Source organism: Pistacia vera, unplaced genomic scaffold, assembly GCF_008641045.1.
Source record: "Pistacia vera cultivar Batoury unplaced genomic scaffold, PisVer_v2 Contig578, whole genome shotgun sequence".
In the NCBI taxonomy this organism is placed as follows: domain Eukaryota; kingdom Viridiplantae; phylum Streptophyta; class Magnoliopsida; order Sapindales; family Anacardiaceae; genus Pistacia; species Pistacia vera.
Window position 1 is genome coordinate 790,295 of NW_022196421.1, and position 20,644 is coordinate 810,938.

Here is a 20,644-nt window from a genome sequence, read left to right on the forward strand (position 1 = left end):
AGTTTGAAACTACATGTTTTGTATTTACAACTTTCCATAGATCTCATGCCTTTATTCAAAACGAAACATATCACAAAATATTAATTCATATTATAGAATAAGAGGCTAAAACAAAATACAAGTCTTAATAACAATCTTAGCCAATTTTCATCGAAAATTCGATCATTCTCATATCACTTTTCAAATCTAAAGAATAGTCTTGTATCAAACACATTTCCATAGCAAAAATCAAAGGATTTAAGCAATTTAAACATTAATAATGCTAGAGTAAATCATTTATATCATATTTTGCAAAAAAAGAAAAGTTAGGGTTTAGATTTTCCACTTACTCTCGTGAAGCTCGTCCTAAATAGCGAAAACCTTCAAAGAACTTGGTTTTCCTCCTCCTATTTGAACCAATTCTTTGAAGAAATTAGCTTAACTATAAACTTAGAGAAAATCAAGGAAAAAGGCTAAAATTTTACCCAAATAAAAGCTTACCCACGGATCAAGCACGCCCAAAAATCTATTTCCAAATGAAAATGGGTCAAGACCACCCTTCTTCCCCCTTTTCTTCTTCTCCTTTCTCTTTTTTTTTTCCTTTTTCTTTTTCTTTTTTTCTCCTTTTCTTCTCCTTTTCTTCCTTCCAGTCGACTGAACTAGATATAAGTTGGTTGAGTGGCAAATATCAATTCACCCCCTAAATTTTTGCTCTATTTTCAGAAAACCCCCCAACACAACAGTATTTTTATTACAAAAGGACCCCTATATCATCACTATATTTATAAGGTCCCAAAAGATTGAATATTTTTACTTACACCCCCAAGATAACAAAGAAACTTTCAAAACTGACAATTTAGTCCAAATTCCAGAATGTACCAGCGGCACCCAAAATATGCAAAATTTCCATATAGTCCCAATGTATTAAATCCTTTCACTTGAACCCAAAAAAAGTTCTAAAACTTGCAGTTCACCCCCTTTTTCACACATTCTAAGCAACATTTCACTCAACTCAAATTACCAACATGGAAAAGTCATCCCCTTCCAAACCAACCACCAATTATCACAAGATACAACAAACATACATTTTATAACTCAAGTGATTGAATTGACAAATCAAGAGTAAACATTCTACACAAACCATTTCACACTCCAAGTTAACCAAAACACTTCTATTATCACTTAAACAAACCAGTCCCACCAAATTAACTAGATTTCTCTTTTTCAACTCAAATCAGAAAATCACAACCAACCAACAAAAATCTTTTCAGTCATACAAAAAAATAAAAATAAAAAAAATGAGAACACATGCAAGAGTCATACCAAGGCATAAATATATACAACCTATATGAACACAAAGTGGTGCGGGGGTTACAGTACAATTCCTACTGTGCTTCCCATTGGCTAATTACAGGGCAGATATCCTCAAATCACACAGGGTTTGGACAGGTGGGCGATTCCCATCCACTCGTAGACAAAGCATGAGTCTGCCAAGTTAATGACAACTATACCCTTTCTGTCTTTTGACAATGTGGCTGCTCCTGGATGGCACAAAACCTTTCTGAACTCTGATTGGCGCTGGCTTACATAAGCTTACGTTAGCCCTGATTTTTTAGGCATAACAGAAGCTCCCTAGTTCTTAAGGTTCAAGAATTGAATCTTGAGAACTTCATGATTATGTCGTGACCTGACTTGTTTCGAAGAGCACCTACTCGAACTATCAGTTAAGAATAGCCTGAATGAAACAAGGTTGATGACTCTACTCAATCAACAAATAGAATGGAGGCTCCGACATGGATCTTAGAGAGTTACACAAGCGATCTGGATGATTGTCCTAAAAGGTTTAATGACCTATGTCGGATCCTACCCGGTGCTATACCGAGGTGTTTCAAACTCTATCTATCATCCATGACCTGAAAATACTTAAAGTATTTTCTTGTTGAAAGCTGGGATCACTTTGCTTCAAGCTTGATATATGGGGAAGAGTGTTTTTTCAAACGACCTCTTCAAATGTTATCCGCTGCACTTGACACTTGTCCTGGTCAATCAAATAAGCTTTATCTGCCAAATATGTCTTTGCACAATAAGTGTTAGCCATGAGCATTAAATGCAAGTCATGTTGAAACAACATTCTCTTTTAAAGCATTAAATATGGATGAGGGTGCATTAAATGCAGATAAGATAACCAGGCCGATGTTTGGTGTCTCCAACGGAGGGAAACATCGATTGATCTCCACGAAGCGTGAAGGTTACTCTTCACGAGGATTGATGACACGTGGTCGCATCCAATAGCTAGGAACGCGTCCTACCCAAACGTCGCTTGCAAGGGAAGCTAATCGTCATCTTCTTCCTTATAAAACGTTTTCATACTCAAGAAATCAGTTCATTCTCTTCCCGATTGATGCGCACTCGTCACTACGATAAAACGTTCACTCCAATAATCCAGAGGTAAAGAAAATTTCTTCTCCTTTTCTCTTTTTCATTTCTATTAAGAAAAACTTAGTTTTTCATAGTAATGGCGGGAGTAGATTTCTACTAGGATTACACAATGCACATTTGTGGGCAGTGTTCAAGATGGAACACTTTAAGAGCTAAAAAATAGGGTGCAGATCTTTGGGAAATCATCCTTTAGATTTTTTAGGGTTTTTAGGGTTAAAGGAGAGAAAATAGGGTTTCATTTTATTCTTATAAGTCATCGTACGAGACAATGCGTATGAAGACTGAGTCATCTTTGCATGTCGCACATTTTTTTACTTTAAGAGCAATGGACGTTCTCGAGATAAGAGCAGTCGAAAGGACAAGCTCATAGCCACCGGGCACCTCGGTGGGTCCTGGATGGGTAGTACTATCAGCAGCCACTGTGAACGAAATTCAAAAGGCAGTAGATCAATTTACGATCAACGTAAATGTCTACTAGCATAGGTCGCACACTGCTCAGGACTCTTCATAGGGAATGGTTGCAATCTTAGAAGCAATTTTCAAATATAAGGTCACGATACCCTTTCATCCCTTCATCAGGTCGATTCTTGACCACTTCGAGGTTGCATTGTTTCAGTTGACACCAAATGTGTATATGATAGCGGTCGCTATGTATATCGCATGTAGTGAACACAGACTCGAAGAGCTGATAGCTGTGGAGCTTGGCTACGCCTACTATTTTAATAGAAGTAAAGATAACGATTCATATAACCTCTCAAAATGATCAACAATCGTGAGAGGGATATTTGGTTACCCCAGCAACGTTGGGGCTTACGAAACCAAGTATTTCTTCTTCGAATATGATGGTGTTTGTAAATTTAGAGAGCTAAGTAGGTTTGCCCTTTAATTTCCAAATTGTTTATCCCTTATCTTTATCCTTTCCTTAATAAGTAAGCCTAACGCACTCTTCGCTTTCTTGCAGGAAATAAGACGACCAGGTTATTGGCTCTAGCAGACTTTAGCCGTATCGAGGCATTCGGTCTACTGCTTGACCAAAGTCGCGATGCGAAGCTGCTCGTGACCACTGCCAACTTAAAAAATATGGTTTCTTTAGCCCTGAAGCATCCTTGGAAGCTCTAATTCATAAGTACCTTCCCATGTAGGAGAACTCTATCTTTATTAAAAAACTTCCTTTGCTGACACACTTTCTTGTCGCACAGCGACCATGCCACTAAGGGTTCCAAAGACATCGAGAAGAACTGGGGGATTCATATTTCCCAGGATTGACTCTACTGAACCGATTAGAGTGACCTTTAGCGATGTCCCCATGGGAGGGATATTGATCGATGCTAAAAGGAAACCAACCACGAAGCGACGCGAAGAAGCTCCCCAGCCTGCTGCTGCTTGCGCTACAAAAAAGAAGACCGTGGGCCAGAAGACCAAGAAGACAAAGCAACTACTCACCGAGGAGGAGTCGGAGTCTGAACCAGAAGACCTCAAGGGATTTTTAGAGAGAACTCGGTCCTACCACGTCTTACGCTTGGGGATGCCCTCGAAGGACACCCTTATCACTCCGGCTACCCTCGAGAGTTCGCACAAGGGAGAGGGAATGACCACAACCACCCAAAGGAGAGCGGGCTAACAACGGGCCGAAGAGGTGCTTGCATCCTCAGGGCTAGACTCGTCAGTGTTGGATTCACTAGGGCAACTTCCGGAACACTTGTAGCCTGTGGTGTACACCCTACTAGAATGTCAATTTGCTACAGCCTTTGATGAGTTCGTGGCTTCTCGACCCTCTGACTTGGTGGCCACTACGATCCAGTTGCTAAGTCAGGTAAAGCTGCTAGTTCTCTTCGAGAACTTTTCAATACCAACCAGTCTCTTAGCTTTTTAAGATCTTAAAAAAAAAAAAAAAAACTAACTCTTGGCTTTTTTCTCATGCAGTCTTTCCTTGCGCTGACCATGGCCCAACGTAAGAGCGACATGGACTCTACCAGCAAACTCCACGAGCTGAAGGAGGAGAATACAAAGCTGAAGCAGGATCTTGCGGTCGTAGATGGAGAAACAAAAGTGGCTCGCATCCAGGCAGATCAGTACTTGACCGAAAGAGATGCTTGCCCTTGGCTGCGCCAAGCTTGGCCTTCAACATGTGCTTAATAGTCTTGTTGACAGCTTCAGCCTGACCATTGGCTTGCAATCTTGCTACTGAGACGAATTTCTTATGAATCCTTAGCTCGTCACAAAATTGCTTGAATTCCTCGTTGTCACACTGCTTCCTATTATCTGAGATGAGTGTATAAAGAATCTCATAGCAACACACTATATTCTTGAAGACGAAGTCTTTAAGCTTTTTTGTAGTGATCGCGGCTAAAGGCTCTGCTTTGACCCACTTAGTGAAATAATCCACTGTGACTACTGTGTATTTGACACCCCTTTTACCGGTTGGCATAGGCCCGATGAGATCAATTCCCCACTTAGAGAATGGCCAATGACTGGTCATTGTAGCTAGTTGGTGGGAAGGAGCTTGCAGGATGTTCACGAATCTTTAGCACTGGTCACACTTCTTCACAAAGTTGAAAGTATCCTCGTGAAGTAGGGACCAATAATATCCCTGAAGGTCAAGAGATTGTGCAGCAGTGTGATTACCGCAGATCCCTCTATGTATCTCTCTCATGATGTAGTCTGTTTCATCATCAGTTACACATCAAATGAGGGGAGTGCTGAACCCTCGCTTATACAATTGATCCCCGATAAGTGTGTAACGAGTAGCTCTAGTTCGCAAGAGTCTCACCTTAGTCTTACCGCTGGGTAGAGTCCCATCTTGGGAATACTGAATGATTGAAGTCATCCAGGAAGTAGATTTGGTTGCAACTACAGCCTGCTCAGGTGAGCTGATGTTGGGAACCTCGATGTACCGAATTGGAATACTGTCTGGAGCATCAGAATCCAACGATGCGGCTATTTTTGCCAAAGCATCCGCAACAGAGTTACTGTCTCTCAAGATTTGCTTGATCGTATAATGCTTGAAAGGCTCGAGTGCGGCCTTGGATTTCTTTAGACAGTTGATCATGTTTTATTCTTTAGCTTGATATTCTCCCAAAATCTGATTGACAACCAGTTGGGAGTCACTATTGATGTCGATTGCATCCGACCCCATTTCTCTTACTAGTCGCAAGCCAGCAAGCAGCGCTTCATATTCAACCTCATTATTCGTAGCTTTGAACCCAAACCGGAGGATTCTATGAATACGGGTCCCTTCGGGACTGGGGAGCAGAAGACCAACTCCTACTCTTCTTCTATTCAAAGACCTATCAACATAGAGGCTCCAGGTTAATAAGTTCCAAACATTTTGTTAGACAACCTCGTTGGCTAACTGTTCGAGCTCCCGATCTGGCTGGTAATAGAACTCCAAAATAAAATCAGCAACAGCCTGCCCTTTGACTATTGTCTTCAGTTTGTAATGCAGATCGAACTAACTCAATTCCATAGCCCACTTGAGCAACTTACTCGAAGCCTCCAGCTTCTGAAGAACTTGTCTGAGTGGATAGTTGGTGAAAACATGGACGGTGTGAGCATGGAAATAGGGTCGCAACTTTTTGGAAGCGATCAGCAGGGCATAGGCCAATCGTTCCATCTCTGGATACTGTATTTCAACGTCCAGTAGTTGCTTGCTTATATAATATATCGACCACTGAACTCCACTCTCTTCTCGAATGAGGGCTGCTCTGACCGCATACTGAGAGACGGACAGGTAGAGAAATAAGATTTCCTTGGGAAGATACTTGTACAGAAGAGGTGGCTTTCCTAGATGCTCTTTTGTACTCTAGAAGACTTGCTCACATTCCAAAGTCCATTCAAACTTCTTGTTGGCCCTTAGTATATTGAAGAACGGTAAGCAACAATTTGTTGCTCTTGATATGAAGCGACTGAAAGCCGCTATTCTCCCATTCAAGCTCTGAACTTGCTTTTGATTGGCGAGACTTTTCATATCTAGGAGAGCTTAGATCTTTTCGGGGTTGATTTTAATTCCCCAGTGGTTAACCATATACCCCAAGAATTTCCCTAAGGATACTCCAAATGAACACTTGAGAGGATTAAGTTTCATTCTATATCTTCAGAGTACGTCGAACATCTTTGCAAGATTGGCTATATGATCTGACGCATGACTTGATAAGCATGTCATCAACATAGACTTCCATTGTTTTCCTAATCTGCTCGGAAAACATGCGGTTAACCAGATGCTGGTAGATTACCCCAACATTTTTCAGACTGAAGGACATAACCTTGTAACAGTACAATCCTTGATCTATAATGAACAAGGTATGCTCTTCTTCAGGCATGTACATTGAGATCTGATTATACCCCGAATAGGTATCCGTGAAGCTTAATAGCTTGTGCCTAGAGGTGGCGTCAACTAGCTGATCAATTCTGGGTAGAGGGAAATTATCCTTCAGACAGGCTTTGTTGAGATCAGAGAAATCAACGTAAGTTCGCCACTTGCCATTGGGTTTCTTTACTAAAATAGGATTGGCGACCCAACTTGGGTAATGAGCCTCCCAAATGAACCCGTTTGAGAGGAGCTTACCTACCTCAACTTTCAGAGTAGCATATCGCTTTAAGTCCATGACTCTTCTCTTCTGACAAACTGGCTTAATTGCGCTGTCGATGTTGAGTGCATGACACATTACATTCAGGCTAACCCCGACCATGTCAGCATGAGTCCATGCAAAAACATCAATATTCTGTCTAAGGAAACTCGTTAGGTTGGTAGCGAGCTAGGGGCTGAGATTGCTTCCGATCCTCAACACCCAAGTCGGTTCATTTTGGTCAACCAATACCTTAGATAAAGTCTCAACAAATCCACTGTAGGAATACTCCTGTTGAACACGAGGATCTATACTATCTTCCACTTCACTTGGTTGTGGTTCGATCCCGTTGACCGCCATAACCTGCTCGAGAATGCCTACTGGCCTCCCTTTCCCTTTGTATGCCATCTGTACTGCCCTTGCATAGTAGTCGCAGGATTCACTTTAAGAGCCTTTGACTTCTCCACACCTTGTCGGAGTGGGAAACTTCATCTTCAGATGATAGATGGAGGTGACGGCTTTGAAGTTTCATAGTAGAGGTCCAAAAATGCTGTTGAAAGCAGACGGACAGTCTACTACCAAAAACTCTGTCATTTTGGTCACCTTGTGGGTATCACCTAGGGTGACAAGAAGTGTGATCATTCCCTTGGGAATCAGATGGTCCCCAGTAAAATCATAGAGAGGGATAGAGGCAGGCTTCAAATCTGCATCGTCCAGTTGCATTTCCTTAAAAGCTCACTAAAATAGGATATTCATAACGCTACTATTGTCCACCAGCATCCTGTGGACTTTGCACCGACCTATTTCATGCGCGATAATGAGTGCATCATCATGGAGGTGATGCAATCGCACTGCGTCTTTCTCTGAGAATATAATCTCTTCTTCTCTATGCACCTTAGCAGGTCGCAACGCCATGCTCATCATGTAAGTAATTGATCTACCATACGCAACGGAAAACAAAAATTCAATCAGTAAATCAATTACCTTTCTTTGTCTAGGTCCAAGTATAGATTATACTGTTTACATGTTCATAAACAAAATTTGTATAAAGTAAATCTATTCAAGGATTAGAATACTTACGTATGTTTAGAGGCTCCTTCGAATATCTCTGATTTTAGACAGGAACACTGTTCATGGTTACTATTCACCATCTACTGTTCACGTGATTTTTCGCCAATTGATCCAAAGTAGGATCGCACTCACGGAAGTCCACATGAAGATAATCCGTAGAACCCTTGATTATTTTGCTAGAACAATCAAGGGCTTTAAGAATCAAGAAAGAAGAACAAGAAAAGTTTTCTTCTTGAGAGAGAGAGAGAGAGAGATAGGGTGGCTAGGGTTTTAATTGAATGAATAATTCTCTTAATGTTTTAATTTCAAGTTGCACTTATATAGTGCAACAATTAAAACCCTATTCCACTTAGGAATAGCCATGAGCTCCAACCCTAGTTCACCCTTGCAACCAAACACACCCCTTATGGTATTTTAATTAATTAATTATTTTTATAATTAAAATAAATTAATATATAATAATATATTAACATTTAATTAATAATAATAATTCATTTAAATATATGCAGAGATATATATTTAAATATAATCTTAGTAATTTAATTTTAATATTAAAATTAAATATAGGCAATAACCTTAGCAAATTTAATTGTACTGTGAGATTTCCAAAATAGCATTTCGTCCTAAAAGATGAAAATACCCTTTTCATAAATTTATTCTTAAATTATCTTCTAAGTGTGTGACCCGTGGGCTCCTCATCATATCGGTAGTGTGTAGTATCGCGATTAACACCAATTAATCATCTCACTACACACAGACCAAGATTGGCCCCTAGCAAGACACCATGGCCACCCAATAGATTTGGATTCAGCGAAACCGCAGCCTATCAATGATATGGTTACCCAGCAATCAAATCTTTTCATCAACTGTTATCTCATCGAGACCGAGGTGCAGAAATAGTGTCAACCTCAGATATCCTCGACATGTTTGTATTAAGTTACTGGACCAATGACAGGAATATTAAATTGGATTGAGCATAAACTCAATCCCATTATGGCCACAGATTTAGTGTCATTGCCATTTGTTGAATTGCTTAGTGAGATAACTTCTCCCATACCCAAGAGTGATGAATCCTTTGTCGATCCACTATAGTCTCGATACACTTCTCAATGTAGCCAATCACTACCGTATTGATAGCTCTGAATAGAACTACATTGGGCTAGTGTCAAACTACACCAATTGGTGAACAAGACGCTTCAGTGATCTCAAGTCTAAGGATCACATGCACCACTATTCCTTAGAGGATTCATTCCATAAACATTAAGGTTACCATCCATATGGAATCCTCTAGTGGGTCTGTCCAGTGAACTTGCCTCTAGCAAGCACCCATGCGTTGCACCAGGTTGTCGGCAAACAACCTTGACAAGTGAGATCAATCACTGCCTTTCGACAGGGTCATTCAACACTATGATAGCCTTACCGTATTATCTGTGTCCTTGGTCAGAATAATATTTGGGCTACGGACGTTTCTAGAATGGCCACCATATGTGATCATATGGTTCTTACTATCAAGATTTGAAACACTTGATACCCTTGTCACGGTTCTACCATCCTAAGGACATATATAATTACATACACGATATAGAAGAATATTCCTTTTATTGATAAATAAACATTTATTACATAATCAATTTTACAATAATTGATTGGCTCTAGGACACCAACTCTAACACATCACACTCACAGGGTCATGACGAGCTTCCCGAGCATACATTTCCTGAGCATCTCGAGAATTCCCCACAAGGTGCGATCCTCCAAATATGATCCCAACAAGATGGAGATCTTTGCGACCACGGCGCTTCTTCCCCTCGCCTCTCTGATCCTTTTCCCAAATAGGAGTTGGACCATCAACATACTCCTTGAAGTGCCATTTTTTGATGAGGTCTTCAATTGCTTGCTTGAGAGCCCAACGCTCGTCAGTATGGTGCCAATTGTCCCAATGATAATGGCAATATTTCTTGCTTTTTCTTGATGTAGGGGGATTATTCATGGGCTTTAGCTCTCAAGTAGACCAACTTCTTCTAACTTGTCCAGAATAGCTGATACTAATGCATTCAATGGAGTATACTGATTCTTGTCATTACCGCGACGAGGAACTTGGGCATAAGATTTCTTTGGCTCAAACTGCTGCTTCTTTCCTTTTCGCTGATCATCATTGGCCCATTTGGGACCAGCTCTCCTACTATTCTCCCCTTGACCTTCTTCCCCTTGACTAAGGGCATTGGTCAAAAGACCGAGGTCGTGGTGATTTAGAGCAGCCACAAAATTCTCGATTAGGAGGTATTTCTCAATAAGATTATAGAAATGGGTGAGGGAAATGTCATCCTCAAATTGCAGCTTTTTCCACAGGTTGGTTTGTAGAAGAACCCCTGCAATAATGAGAGTCTGAACTGACTCTTTGGGTGCATTACCCACCTTATGCAGCTCCTTATGGAACCTATCATATAGGACTAGAGGAACTCATTTCTCTTCTGTCGTATGTTGCTCAGGTAGCGCAACGGCATTGAGAACTTCCTATTAGCCTGGAAGTGTCTCAAGAATAATGAATTCATCTGCTGCCATGAGTAAATAGATCATGACGGGAGTGATCTAAACTAGCACTTGGCATGGATTGTCAAAGTCACTGCCAAACAGCGACATTTGGCCAAGCTAGAAACTTGGTGAAGCTCTATGAGGTCGTTAAACTCATAAAGGTGATCATGTGGATCAGAATTCTAATTGAATGCTCACATGTCGAGCATTTCAATCCTTGACAAGAGAGGAGCAGTTAACACTACTTGAGAAAAGGGGATGCTTCAGCGGTTTATCCACGCTTATTCTGCTGAGCTTTAAGTTGATCTAGAGGTCGTTGTAACTCCTCAATCTGAGGAAGCGGAGCTATCTGGGGATCGCTTTCTGCAACGTGAGTTCGGCTTCCATGATTGCGGTTGAGGAAAGACCGCAGGTAGGACTCTTCCTCAATTTGGCCAAAGCCTTCAGCATGCCTCGACACACACTGGAGGGAGCCATGTGTAGGAATTAAATTATCGAGGGAGCTATCCCGACCTCCATAGTGGTTAGAACCGACCCGTGTATGGTGGGCATTTCCTTCGCAATGATGAAAGGAATCTCCTTGCCTTGCACTCTTTCAGGGGTGCCCATGCGATGTAGCGTGGGATGGCTCATGATGCGACATATCACCAAGTTGTAGAGCTAAAAGTATTCTTCCCGCTTCACGACTGGCATTTGCTAGTCCTTTGGAGCCCTTTGGCCCATTATCTGCCACCTACTTTCCCTTGTCTTTATGCGCTGTAATGCGTGTGGCATGGGCTTTCACCCATTTTTGTGCTTTAGCATGACCTACAGGTGTCTTTAGCAGTAGTACCGCCTTATCTGAATCAGGTGGTATGACCTGATCCAAACGGTCTAGCCTTCGGCTAACATTTTAAAAGTATTGTTAAACCTCTCCAGGTAACTCCTCATAGCTGGATCGAGCTGTGAGCTCGAGGGAAAATCCACGATGGTATTCTGCAGAATGGGAGGTACTTTAGAAGAAGTATCGTCCTACACTCGGGGGATCTCCTCGGGGTTAGGACTAGTTTGCTCGGTTACGAAACCACGAGCCATTTGTCAACAAGTAGAGCTGATTGATCAGAGATTCTTAATGAAGAGTGGATACTAAATCACACCCTCCTTCTTGCGCCAAACTGTTGATGCTTGATTTTGACACCAATGATTCGCATGTGCAAAGTGCTAAGATGGCTTAGAAATTATACGTGAATGGAAAACGCAATTAAGTAAATGGAATATGATTTTCAAAGTGGTTCAGATGCTTAAAGCGAATCCTACGTACACTGTTCTTTTATATATTTATGAGGTTACAAGAGGTCACGTATAACGAATAGCGAGTAGAGGTACAAGTGACTGATTATTCAGAGAGAATATCAAATGAGTCTCTTTCTCGCAAGTTATCTATGTTTTGAGAATAAAATGTTACAATCAGAATGTGAGTTTTTTTATCAGAATCCCGAAAATGAGAAGGGGAGCCCTCTATTTATAGTAGAAGGTTTCAAGGTAATGATTACAAGTATGCACGTGAGCAGGTGTAGTACAATTCCTACCACACTTCCCATTGGCTGATTACACGACATATATCCTCAAACCGTGCAGAGCTTGGACATGTGGGTGACTCCCATCCACTCGTAAACAACGCCTGAGTCTACCAAGTTGATGACAGCTATACTATTTTTGTCTTTGACGATGTGGCTACTCCGGAACGGCATAAAGCCTTCCTGAACTCTGATTGGTGCTGACTGACATAAGCTCGCGTCAGCCCAGATTTTTTAGGGATAACATACTTGAAAATTGGTGTTGAGAATAGGTTTTCATGAGAGTTTAAGGAAGGCGTTTTTAGAGTAATAAACGGTTTTTTATGGAAGAAATTTTGTCCCCATCTTTCAATACTCCAAACCAAAGTGAAAGATTTTTATGAATTCTCATAAGCATTACCCAAAAAAATCAACTTAGTGTTTATTGAATTCTTTAGCGTGTGTAGATTTTTGAAGGCTGACTAGTCACATGTATTAGAATAAATTATGCTGCTTTAGCTTGCATTAAGTTCCAAGTTCTAAAGCTGATTTACTGCACTTCTATTAGGCTTAGCTTGTTTAGGATTGTTTATATGTAAAGCTTCTTTCTTTTATTTTGTTTTGTTTTTTCTTTTTTAATTTAAGTATTTTAACATTTTACAAAAAATCATTTAAATAAAAGAAATTCATATAAAAGAACCGAACAAAAAAGAAAAAGAGGAGGGTATTGTCTGTTTCAATAATCTTATTGGGTTACAGTAAGACCACTATGTGTTATTATTAACTAATGAAACAAAATACACCAATTCTTGTAAGCAAGTCTTAGAAAAATTAGTTTATTGCAATGAAAATATTTTAGTCAACAGTAAATTCTGACATTTCTCTTTCATCTGTATTTATAGGCCCCAACATAAAAGAAGGTGTTGACTGAGATTAAGCTTAGGCTTAGGTTTGGTTTGGTTAATTTTGGGTGTCTCATGTTTCAATTTTGTCTTCATGTTTTAACATGGTTGTAATGTTTCAATTTCCTATAGGATTGCATTTTACTCTTGTTTTGTTGTATTGTTGATATTCAACTCTTTTATGAGCCTGGGAAATTTGTAGTGATTCTTCCATATGTATGTGAATGAATTCTAAGTAATAGTTGTTCACTGCTAGTTGCATGATATTGCTGAAATTTTAAAGAATGGTTTGCAATTGAATTTCTTTATTTTGCAACTGTATAGGCAATATACATAGATAATATAATTTTTCTTTTGATGGTATATCAATTTGCTCTATCTTAAATGCAAGTAGTACTGTTATTTCATACAAAATATTTGTTTGTGGACATTTTGAGGTGAATTTGAGGTGGTAAGAAGTGAAAAATGCTTGTTTTTTACTGTTTTTTGTTGGAATTTTTTTCTGTAAAATTGGTTAATTATTTGTATAATGTATGTATTATAAGGTCGTGAACATTCTAAGGTGAATTTGAGGTGGTAAAGAGTGAAAAGTGGCTTGTTTTTGTTGGAATTTTTTTTCTTCTATAAAGCTGGTTAATTATTTGTATATTGTATGTATTATAAGTTTGTGGACATTTTCAAAGGAAGTTATTGAGTTACTTTGTTTCAAGTCACAACTCTTGGAGATCATCAAGGGTTTGAAGTACAAGAACTCAAGAAGCACTAGAATCAAAGCCTCATGTTTCAGGTCACCCAAGACAAATCGTATACTAGTCATATTTTTGCTCTATGTATATATCACTGATCATAGATTTATGACCAAAATTAAAGCCTTATGTTTTTGCTCTATGGAGATTGAATTGGCTTTAATATTTTTGAATGAGAATTGTGACAATGACAATTTATTAGCTTTGATATTTTTGAATGAGATTTGTTACAATGACAATGAAGTGATTTTAACTCCATCTTTTGTTCTTCCCCTTTAAAACTTGTTGGTTTATTTACCCAGATTGAACATATTTGAATTGCATTCCCAATTTCTCTTTTTTGGGTATCAATTCAAGCAATTGCATTATGATTTTGGAATCTACATTCTTGCTGGGTTTTAATTGATAAAATTCAGTCAGTTTATTTTGCATCAAACACATGGACAAAGTGGTAATATTAATTACTTCAAAATTTTAATATCTTAACAGTTACTTATTGGTTTTTAGCATTAGAGACAAATTGATAATTTAAATTTTATACATAGTTGGGGATATATTGGTAATTACATAGCTAAAAAGGGGTATGTTGGTAATTACATAGTTAAAAAGGGGTTTATTGGTAATTGAATGCGTTGACATGACATATAATAATAATAAAACAATTCCTATCACTAGTTAAGGGCATTTTCATCTTTACAGTTATAATTACTGTAGTTGATAGAACTTACTAACGGAAGTTGACAAGTGGGTGGTAATTTGGTGTTTTAAAACTTTTTTAGTGGGAAATTCTCATTAAGGCAAACCTTGGGTGGAAAATAGTCGTCTACTCCACTATATTTGTTTGAATAATTGGATGTTACAATGTTTCTTGTTCTCATAACCCGTAAGCCACTATAAGACCATACTTCAAACCATTGACATCCAACATTACATTTTTAATCAGGCTAGGCATGGCAATGTTCCCAGGAATTCTGGGGATCCCGCCCCACCCCATATCAGGCAGAGAAGCCTCGGTTTTTTCAGGGATAGGGGCGGGGGCGAGGGTGGGGGGCGTTTTAATCCTCGTCCTTGGGGATGGGGCAAGGGTAGGGGTGAGCAACGGGTAGCGGGTAGAACCGGAATCGGGGGTAAGAAACGGAACCGGAACCTACCCAGAACTGTACTGTGCGGGTAGGTTCCGGTTCAATTTTTTGGAACCGCTCTATGCGGGTCCGGTTCCGGTTCTTGCATGTGGAGGAACCGGAACCGGAACCGGAACCTGTAAAAAGGGTACCCTGTTTGGAACTGTAAGGGGTACCCAGTTTGGAACCGTTTGAACCGTTTTGGAACCTGTTTGGAACCTGTTTTGGAACCTTTGGAACCTGCTTTGGAACCTGTTTTGGAACCGTTTGGAACCTGTTTTGGAACCTATTTTGGAACCTGTTTAGAACCTATATTGGAACCTGACTAATGAAATATTGTGAAATGGAAAAATGGAGAGTTTCTATTATTTTACATATAAAAAAATTAAAATAGAAAAAGTTAAATTTTAGAATAAACTAATTAAATAAATATACGAATACAATTAACTTATTACATATAAATTACACCATATTAAAAGCTTTAATAATATAATACATTAATATTAAAGTTTTGATCAATTAAGTGAATAATTGGATTAGATCCAATTAAAAGTGTTTTACTTTTTAATGTTATTAAAAGAATTATTTTTGAATAAAATAGTATATTTGATTGAGTAATAATATATGTAGTTATTTACTTCAATTATCAAGTTCGAAGTATATATATAATAAATTAGTAATTAATAATTATATATGATAAATTGATAAACATTAATAATTTAATTACTAATTAATATCATTAATCAATTATAACATTACATTATAGTTAAATGATTACTTAATAATTATAATTTATAACATTACTTAATGTTTTATAGTATAATTATTATAGCATTACATTAATTGATTACTACTTAATAATTGACTTATAAGTTATAACATAATTAAATAGTTAATTAATTGACTTATAATTAGAAATTTAATTAATTATAGCATTAGTTATAGATTTATAGTATAATTACTTAATCAATTATAACATTTATTATAAACATTAGTACAAACTTAAATAAATGATTTAAAATTTAATTAATTATAATATTACACTAAAAATTTATAGTATGATTACTTAATAGTTAATCACTATAATATTACATTATAGTGATTATATAATTAATTATAACATTACATAATTAAATAATTACTTAATTGATTATGTCATTATATATAAATATAGTAATTACTAATTTACACATAAACATTAGCATATATTTAATTAAATGATAAGAAATTTAATTAATATATATTATCTTATAAATATTTATTATAAACATTAATTAAGCATACATTATAGTTAAATAATTACTCAATTAAATTTTAATATATTATATTACATTATATATTATGACACTTACTTAATTATAGCATACATAGTTAAATGATTAAATAATTACATTATTAGTATTATGAATTTATAACATTACATTATAAACATTAGTAATTTACTAATTTACATAGTAACTTATTAATTAAACGATTAAAAATTTAATTAATTATAACATTACTATATATTTATAATATGATTCTAATCAATTATAACATTCCATTATAACATTAGTATATTAATCAAATGATTTGGAATTTATTAATTATAAATTAAATATGAATTTTATGTATGATTACTTAATTCATTATAACATTACATTATAATATTATAGTATGATCTAATTAATATAAAATTACATAATTAAATGATTACTTAATTGATTATGAGGTATGATATTGTTTTAAACATTAGTAATTACTAATTACTACATAAACATTAACACAATACTTAATTAAATGATAGAAATTAATAAATTATACAATTACTTTATAAACATTTCATTATAAACATTAATTAAACATACATTTATAAAATAATTACTCAATTAAATTATAATAAATTTATAATATATATTACATTATATATTATGATCACTACTTAATTATAGCATTACAAGTTAAATGATACATAATTACTAATTGTATGATTTATAACATTACATTATAAACATTAATAATACATATTATACATTACTTAATTAAACGATTAAAAATTTAATTAATTATAACATTACCTTAATATTTATAATATAATTACATCAATTATAACATTCCATTATAAACATTAGATATTAATCAAATGATTGAAATTAATTAATATAATATTAAATTATAGATTATAGTATGATTACTTAATTCATTATAACATTACATTATAATTATAGTAGATCATATAATTAATATAACATTACATAATTAAATGATTACTTAATTGATATGAGTTATGATATTATGTTTTAAACATTAGTAATTACTAATTTACTACATAAACATTAGCACAATATTTAATTAAATGATAAGAAATTTAATAATTATAACATTACCTTATAAACATTTCATTATAAACATTAATTAAGCATTACATTATAGTTAAATAATTACTCAAATAAATTAAATATTATTATATTACATTATATATTATGATCACTACTTAATTATAGCATTACATAGTTAATAATTACATAATTAGTTATGAATTTATAATATTACATTAAACATTAGTAATTTACTAATTTACTATATTATTACATTACTTAATTAAACGATTAAAAATTTAATTAATTATAACATTATCTTATATATTTATAATATGATTACTTAATCAATTATAACATTCCATTATAAACATTAGTATATTAATCAAATGTATTGAAATTTAATTAATTATAATATTAAATTATAGATTATAGTATGATTATTAATTCATTATAAATTACATTATACTATTATAGTATGATATATATAATAATATAACATACATAATTAAAGATTACTTAATTGATTAGAGTTATGATATTATGTTTAAACATAGTAATTACTAATTTATTACATAAACATAGCACAATACTTAATTAAATGATAAGAAATTTAATTAATTATAACATTACCTTATAAACATTTCATTAAAACATTAATAAACATTACATTATAGTTAAATAATTACTCAATTAAATTATAATATTATTATATTACATTATATTATGATCACTTATAATATAGCATTATATAGTAAATGATCACATAATTATAATTAGTATGAATTTATAACATTACATATAAACATTAATAATTTACTATACTATTACATTACTTAATTAAACGATTAAAAATTTAATTAATTATAACATTATATTTATTATTTATAATATGAATACTTAATCAATTATAACATTCCATTATAAGCATTAGTATATTAATTAAATGATTTGAAATTTAATTAATTATAATATTAAATTATAGATTTATAGTATGATTACTTAATCATTATAACATTACATTATACTATTATAATATGATTATATAATTAATATAATATTACATAATTAAATGATTACTTAATTGATTATGACATTATATTATAAACATTAGTAATTTACAATTACACAATACTTAATCAAATTATTATAATTTTATGTATTATAACATTATATATAAATTTATGGTATGATTATTTAATTAATTATAACATTCTATTATAAAAATATTACAATACTAATAAATGATTAACAATTAATTAATATAATATTACATTATAATTAAATAGTATATTACTTAATTAATTATAACATTACAATTACATTGTAGTATGATCATTAACTAATTATAACATTACAATTTACATGTGTAGTATGATCACTTATTTAATTATAACATACTAGTTTCTAATATTAAATTTACTAAATTATATTTGGTATTTTATAAATACCCAATTGACCAATTATAACATTAAATTAATAAATTAATAAATATTAATATTATTTTATGTGAATTATGATGAATAATTGTTTGTGTTTTGGTTTTGATGACGATTTTAGTGAATTGTGATGAATTGATTGAATTCAAGTGTTGCTTAGAGATTACAGGTTATGAGTTACATTGGACACAAATGAATGAATAATGAAAATTTGTTAGGGGTGTATTTGTAAACTTATAAGGTGTTTGTTATTTTTTAAACTAATAGGGGGTCGTCAATTGATTTTTTATAGGGTACCCTGGAAAGGAACCGGAACCTGCATTTTAGGTTCTGGTTCCTTGAATTGAAGAACCTGCACTGTGCGGTTCCGGTTCCGGTTCCTTTTTTGGGGAACCTGCACTGTGCGGTTCCGGTTCCGGTTCCCCCAAAAAATGCAGGGTACCCGGAACCGCTCACCCCTAGGCAGGGGTGGATGATGTCTTTTCCCCGCCCTGTCTCGTATATAATATATAAAATTAAAAATTATATATATATAGTTTTCACTAATACCCATATATTTCACCTAATTACACAATTATCCTACCTATATAACCCATGTTTTTCAAATTTCCCTCACCCTAAACAATAACAAACCCTAACCCATATTTATTTATAATTAATTATGTTTAAATGATTAATTTAAGTTTTTGCTATGTGGACGAGAATTAACTATTGTGTTTGGTAATACTCAAATTAATTTATGTTTACGTAAAATTAACGAGGTGGGGACGAACCTCCAATATTCCCCTTTGGGGCGGGGAAGGGGAATTCATGTTATCCCCGTAACGGGGATGGGGCGAGGGTGGGGATGGGTACGGTGAATGAGATCCCCGCCCCATTGCCATGCCTAAATCAGGCTTTGTTTGGTGTTTGAGAAATTAAATGAAAAACGAAGGAAATGAGACAAATGATAATAATAGAAAAACAACTAATTTTTTTTTTTTTCTCCCCTTATGTAAACGTGAAATTTCATTTTATTTAAGTATTAACAATATAAACATTAAAATTTACAAAAGAACATGTATTAAGAAATTCCCAAGCGATCAAAAAGAAGCCAAGAGTAAACTTTTCAGAGAGTCAAACGCAGATATACGATTAAGGATTTAGACTTGAAATAAAAAAATTATACAAGACAAAATGACATCCATTGCCTTAACTCTTGAAATTATCGAAAACTGTCACAACCAATTGATGATAATAGATTTTGAGAATTGAAATGGCTTGTACTTGATCAAATCGCGTGGCTTCAATACTTTGTCTGAGTTGATGAGATATTTGAATTTAAATCTTTTATTCTTTTTTTCCCCGTTTAAGAAAGCTTCTTCTCCAGTGGCTTGTCCATGTCATTCCATGAAGCGAGACTTGTGTAAACAAATGGGAGTTTTCAAATCAACCCCATGTAGATCCCATTTCCAACAGCAGCAACTGTACCAAAAAACATTAATAGATAATCAAAAGAATCAGCAAGGGAAAACAACTTGTAATATGGCATTATACAGCAGTAACTGCATCTCAACATCAATACTCCTTTTACATTTGCTCTGTAGACACAAAAACACACCACTTTTAGTGTTATACCCACTTCGACAAACAACACATTTTATTGATCAAACACAGCACTTTTACATTTGCTCTGCAGACACCACTTCTACAAACCACTTTTACATCTGCCCTGCAGGCACATTTCATTAATCAACATCTGCTCTGCAAAAACACAGCACTTTTACATCTGCTCTGCAGGCACATTTCATTAATCGAACACTACTTCAACAAACAACACATTTTATTGATCAAACACACTACTTTTTCATCTGCTCTGCAGACACCACTTTTACATCTGCTTTACAGGCACATTTCATTGAACAAACACCACTTCTACAAACAACACATTTCATTGATCAAACTCATAATCACCACATAACATTCAACCAATTCTGCAATTCTGCCCTTAATTAAGTAATTATATTGCTTAGCAGACT